The following is a 6,905-nucleotide window of genomic DNA, read 5'->3' on the forward strand; positions in this document are numbered from 1 at the left end:
CCTTTAAGGAGGGCTTTCGAGAAGTTCAGAGTTTAGAGGTATTTATTATAATTTTGGGTTAGGGTTTTAGAGTTGAGTGTGTGACAAAAATTGTTGAGCAGTCAGGTTGAGGTTCAAAACTCTGTATTATTTATTCTTTTATTTTTTGGCTTGCTAATCAAACAGCTTCTGTGAACTGGTTGTTGGCCTAGGTGTCTCAACCCTCTACGGTGCCTCGGTCCTCCACCGTCGAGAGTATGATGAGTTAGCCACCATGTCTTCCCAAAGCAAACGTAGAGAATCCCCAATTTGATGAAACTGTAAATCTTCAATTTTAGCTTAACAAATTACTAATTTTATTTTTTATTTTTTTGGTTCCCACTATCGTTTGGGATTTTGATTCTCAGACAATTAAAAGAAAAAATAATAATAATAAATTGTGGTTGTGGTTTATGTAGAATGATTCTATGAACAGGTGATGCTGTGAAAATTTGTTGAAAATATTTTTCTTTAAATTTTTGTGCCTGACATTGTAAATGCCTTTTTCTTAGACAGAATTGATATGAGTGATAATTAAAGAAAATGTTGGTACTGAGGATTAATTATCCACTTTAATAGAAATGGGGTTGATTTACTTTAGGTTTTTACCTCACATTTGATACCTTGATGATCTGTGAAGGGGAGTTGTTCGCAAACACAGCAGGAGTGGACTTTACACCCCATGTCGTAACTGTATACACAGGAGAGGTAATACATTGCAATTATTGGTTTGTTTTGACTTAATTAAAGTGGGTGGAAGGAAGATCTCTGTGCAGATCTGAGGTGTGTAATGTGTTTGTGGGTACATTACTTTTTTTATTACTTTTATGTTAGTTTATTACTTTTTTTTACACAGGAGAGATAATCTATTAAATAGAGTCACCAAAACATATATACTGTATATATAGATTTTTTTAAAAGAAGGAAATCTGCAATGTTTGCTTACATGGTTTTGTGTGCATGCTGCTCACATTTATGGTCATTTCAGAAAAGTAGAATAGAAAAGTTGACTGGAAATGATTTATTGACAGGAAGATTGATTTTTGAGTGTGATTGATTAAATAGGGCTCTGATTAAAGCACCTGCATATAAGATATCTGATTAGATTGTAATTTAACCTTCCCTTTTTGGTTTGCTTAATTAGTTACATAATAGTATGTCATTGTCAGTTAAATTTGAATCTTGCGCATTGATTGATTTCTATTTTAAAGAATTTTAGCAGTCACATCGCAAAAAAAAAATTTCAAAAGAAGGATTTAATCTGATGTATTCTGTGTTTCCTGTTATGTAGTTTCCGTCCATGGCATCCTTGCATGGTGCTCTACCAAATGTGGCAGCTCCAGCAGGCTTATTGAGCACTTCCAGCCTTGGTACCCCTTCGACATCATGGATGCCGTCTCAGTCATCTTATCCATCAGCAATGCCTGCCCAGGCACCATCTTTTACATATGCAGTTCCTCTAGTTCCTTTTTTTTAGTAGGGAAAATAAAATTGTATTTTTAACATATTGTTAGAACACCATTGGTTACCAAGATGAGTTCAATTTGTTAGAATTGAATAGGGAAGTATCATAGAAAGATTGATTTCAAGTCATATAGGCCCATATACAATTCTTAGACATGCCTGCCCCCAAAGCTTTTTCATGATGTTTAGATACTAATTTGGAAATCATGATGTTTTCGCAGTGACAATTGCCCCTTTTCATTATTTTTGACCACGATTACTATCTCTTTGCATCTAATTTCGGGTCTCGCTGACCTCTGTTGTCTTGGATTCTTCTCATTTTTTGGGTTTTGGGATGAAATCAATTCTAATTGCTATGCATATTTTTGGGATGAAATCGATTCTAATTGCTATGAAATCGATTCTAATTGTTATGCTATGCAAAAAATAATTTCTACTATTTTTATTTACATAGATCCTGAGGTCCAAGGGGTCTTAACTGCTGCCCAGAAGCACTGGCCTCACATCCATCTATTTGATTCGCAGGTTATGGCAGATTCGGCTGTCAAGATGGTAAAAGCTGGTTGCCAATATATCACAGTTCTAGGAGTTGATTTTATGTCAGAAAATGTGCGGGCAATCCTTTATCAGGCTGGCTTCTTAGAGGTAGTCTTTTCCTTTTCTTTTTGTGTATTCTTATTTCATCACTTTGTCAGTTATAAATCCAATTCTAAAAATAGCTTTCAAGTTAACAGAGTAAAAAGTGCTACTTGGTCAACAAATATTTTAATTGAAGCATAGATTTCATATTTCAAGAACTAATAAATTAACATAATTAAAACATGAAAACCAAAATCCCATAAAATGCATGCATTGAAAACTATTAATGTGAGGTAATTAGTTTTCTATCTCTATGTATATATAATGACTATTTTAATATAATACCTTTGTTCATATAATGATAAGGGTAAAATTGTTTTTTTAAGACTTCACATTTTTCAGGAATGTTCTGTCACTTGGTTTGTTGCACGAGGAGCAATTAACAAATAGCATTCACACAATCAGTTGGTGTGGAATCCACTTCAATGATTATATAATGGATATTTTATTTAATAGCATCGGTACCCAATTTGTATACATATCATCGGTACCCAATTTCTTGCTCACTGTAGAACTGATGAGTGTTTTTTTGAGGTATATAAATATGTACTCTATTCTCTGTTAGTTGCAATATTGATCTTTTGCCAATACTTAACATGTGAAATTCAACGGTGCAATACTTAATTGTTGTGGTGCTATCAGATTGGTGGAGAAAGCTTGAGAATTTATAAGTGTGAGATTCAAGAAAATGTTTTGGAAATTGTTGGCATTTCCCCTGAGCAGGTGAGGAGACACTTAATGAATACTGGTTGGGTTGCTCAATTATTAATTACTAGGGCTGTTTTTTATCTCTTACGTTGTAAATTATTTTTATATATTCCCATCTAATGCAATATGTAAGTACCAAATTGGAGAAAGTATATGTAGATCTTTTGAATTACCTGATATTAATATTATCATGGTTTTCATACTTCTATGGGCCAAAATTTTCATTGTACTACTAACAATCTGATATATATTTTCATGCATTGTCCAATTCTTCAAGATATTAGATCACTGTGGTGTGCACACTACATTGAATTGAAACACATGTGATGTTGGCACTTTGGAAAATAGTTCCTGGCAAGTTTTGGGTAGATCACTGTGGTTTGCACACTACTTTTTGATTTTTATTTTCTTTTTAGTTAAAATATTTTTGAAATGATAGATACAGCCACATATATTTACCATTTAAAGGTGAGTTCCAATTGGACACCACTTGGAACTTTTGAATTTCCTTAGATTGATGTGTTAATACTTATTGCTCCCAAGGAAAGGAATAGCCGAATGTTAAATCTAGAAACTATTGACCCATATGTAATATGGGCTCTGTTTTGTCTACAGGCTGAAGCAAAATTTGGCTATCTTTTGAAGGCTTTAGACATGGGTGCTCCTCCACATGGTATGAACTGCTAGCTTTAGACATGGGGCCTTCCAACTTTTTGGGAGCAAAACCATGTAGGAATGAGATGCATCTCTCTTGAACTCTTTTGTATGCTTTTACTCCAACTTCAGTTCCTCTTCTTATTTTCCTGTTGTTTATCCTCTTCTGTTTTAGAGTTCAAAAGAGAAGCGTTTCTTATATGATATTGTTGCAAGTATATTACTATCTCTTTTCACTTCCTTTGGTTTGTGTGTTTTATTTTGTGTTTATAAATTTTTTTTTCTTCACTTGCTTAGAAAGGATGCTTTTATTTTCATTTTTTGTGTTGATATGAAGTTTATACTTTAGAGTCGTAAAGTCTGTTAATAAAACCAAAATGTTTTGTTATTTTAGGGTTCTGTTTTGGAGTTTAATTGGTGTATTGAGGAAACCATCGAGTTTCATGATTTTGTTGTTCGAATTTGGTACAACTGTTCAATTTCATGATTTTGCTGTTTTACTATGAAGTTGAGGGCTTAGTTGAAGTGCTCTGTCTCTATAAAAATAGAGAACTCTCCTTTTGTGTTTAATGCTTTTATGATTTTTGCACAATCTGTATGCAACTTCTATATGTATTACATTTCCCTTACTGTAAATTTCCATTTGATAACTATTTGTTTATGGACATTACTATAAATTTCCATTTGATAACTATTTGTTTATGGACATGTTTGAATTATATTCATTGCTTCACTTTTAATTACTATATTTTGCTGCCCAAATCAGTGCATATTTAGTTATTTCAATATATATAGATATTGTTTAATTATGTTCACCGTCTTAATTCATTTCATTAGATGTTGTAATAAAAATAAAATAACAGTTAATAACTATTACAATTACTATATTATTGTAGTTGTTGTTTATATCATTATCACTGTCATAATTCATTTCATTGGTGGGGACACATTGCAGTATTTTGATGGATATGGATACCATGGAGCATCACTTGAGCAAACATATCGATGTTACCCTGCATCTTTTATTGATAAGGTTGGAAAGCTTTCCTCAACATGATAATTGTTTTGTTTTGTTTGATTCACTTAATTAATTTGATTTTATTCATTATACTGTTTCAATCTTTTATTGATAAGGTTGGAAAGCTTTCCTCTCTCTCTCTCTCTCTGTGAGCAAGAAAAATAAGATTTGAGTTATGGGTATTGTGCAAATGCAGGGGTAGAGGCACCAAGGAATAGCTTGGAGATGGATCAGGATGAGCATTTCAAGGAAACTGCTTCATTTCCATCAACAATGAAAGAGGAAGAAACTTTAAATATTCCAGTAACATATTTGTTGTTGTGTGTTAGTTACTATCATTTCTCTTTTTCAAAATTTTTATAATATGTATTTTTATATTTCCCAGGTTTAAAAATTTTAAAAATAAAAAAGTTATTTTCATAAAGTAGGTAATGATGATGGTAATAATGATATGATATGATGTATATATGGGCCAAAATTTGTATAACATGTTTTACTTTTCATTTATGAACTAAAAATGTGTTTTCCAGCCTAGATCTGCCCAAAGAGGGGAAAAAAAAAAGGGGCCAAAAAGAGTGAATTTTACAACGATGTCTCTGAAGAGCTGATAATCAATATCCTTTCTGCAAGTAATAAATCATCAGGGGTCTTAACCTACAGATCACAAAAGACTTTGAATATTAGTTCATAAATGAAAAGTAAAACATGGTCATGTTCAAGACAATGAGAAAAAAATGAATCTGAGTCTAAATTGCATGTATGAATCCATATGCTAACAGTTCTGTGTTCAATTATTAAATAGTCCACCTTTCCGCTCAAGATCATAGAGCAAATTTCACTTCCTTGACGTTGGTGTAAGATCCTTCAGTTATGTATACGGGATGTTTTAGGTGCTCCACAATAGATACATCATCAGTGACTTCAAGGCCTTCCCTGCAGATACACTTGAATATCAATCTTTTTATTACAAATAAATAATTAGAAATTTGATAAACTTTAGAACAAGTATCGTAATTGGATGGCAATTCTCAGCTCATTGCTTGGGTGCACTAGGAAGGTCTTAACAATATCTTTATAGTAAAAGCAATATTTACAATAATATACACTTACGATTCACATATTCTTACTGTTAATGTTTTTCATTACAATATATAATGCCTAGAAAGACCTGGAGGACATTTCATGTCCAAGTTTGACATTGAATTTTTAGGTTCCTGTAGGCTGCCTAGAAAAACATGGAAAACATATTCATCCCAATCACACGTAATAAAAATTCAATATCAAGCTTGGGCATGCACATTCAGTTTCACCAGTCATGATTTATTTTCATTTTATAGTGTTAGGTTTGATTTGTTTGGAATTGTAGAGTATAGTCTGTTAAATATATTTTTATAACTGCATTTTAATCTTAATATTATTTACACCGTGCCTTTAGGCACGGGCATACGCTAGTATATTATAGATTATAACTTAACAGATTATAGATTATGACTTTAATCAGAAATTGTTAATCTGTTTGGTATAGCTGTTGGATTATAGATTTAAGTTGCTAAGTAATGTTTGTTAAATAAGCTGTGAAGTAGTTTTTTCAATTAATTTTTATTTTTTATTATTCACTATTTGTCTACATTTCTCATAAAAAATAATAATAATATTTTATAGTCCATTTGGGTCTTTTTCTATTTTTTAAAAAATAAAAAATAAAAAAATTTAAGAGTGTAACCGTAAATTAACATGTCCACAGCAGAAGCTGATAATCAGAAGCAAGAGGTGAGCAGCTTCCCAGAATCAGCTTTTTTGACTTAAAAATAAGTTGTTAGAATTAGAAGCTGTTTGAAATAAGTTTAACCAAACAGTCCAAAATAACTTTTTAAAAACCAGAAGCCATAAGTTGGCTCAAAAAAGCCCCACCAAACACCCCCAATTTACTTGCAGGAATAATATTCAATCTATTTTATACATTCCACTCTTCTTTAATTGACTTTTAGCATCTCACAAAGACAACATGAGAGACTAAAGTGTGCGTTTGTTTTCCAATATCAACCTCCGTTTGTTTTTCAATATCAACGTTGGGATTGGAATGTTAGTGAAGAACAAGAGGTGAATATCATATTTGTTTGAAAAAAGAAGTCTCGAATTCAAAGTTCGTTCGGATTATGAAAGGTTTTGGACGAGTAGACTAACAGTCTGAGTGAGGAGATAATATTTAGAAATAATCTGTATGAATTAAAATGGAACCAATTGTCTGAGTAGTCATCCGAGCGATCCTCTAGCCAAGTGCAAATTTTGTTTTTTGTTTTTTGTTTTCTTTTATTAAGTAAAAACCATGGTTTGTGAAAAAATCACGGTGTGTTTTGAAAAATCACGGTCTATAATTATTTTATATAACGTTAACAGATATTTT

General features: G+C 31.9%; 1 long non-coding RNA gene across 1 annotated transcript; it reads left to right on the top strand.

The window, feature by feature from the left end:
• The first annotated feature begins 1,959 nt into the window (after positions 1-1,959).
• On the top strand, positions 1,960-3,688 carry LOC145792405 (uncharacterized). Its single transcript, XR_014331805.1, has 4 exons — positions 1,960-2,127; positions 2,464-2,655; positions 2,764-2,844; positions 3,445-3,688. It is a non-coding gene; the product is annotated as an uncharacterized LOC145792405 (long non-coding RNA).
• The last annotated feature ends 3,217 nt before the right edge of the window (positions 3,689-6,905 follow it).

The sequence above is a fragment of the Camellia sinensis genome, chromosome 6 (genome assembly GCF_055761805.1).
Source record: "Camellia sinensis isolate YWXY chromosome 6, ASM5576180v1, whole genome shotgun sequence".
In the NCBI taxonomy this organism is placed as follows: Eukaryota; Viridiplantae; Streptophyta; class Magnoliopsida; order Ericales; family Theaceae; genus Camellia; species Camellia sinensis.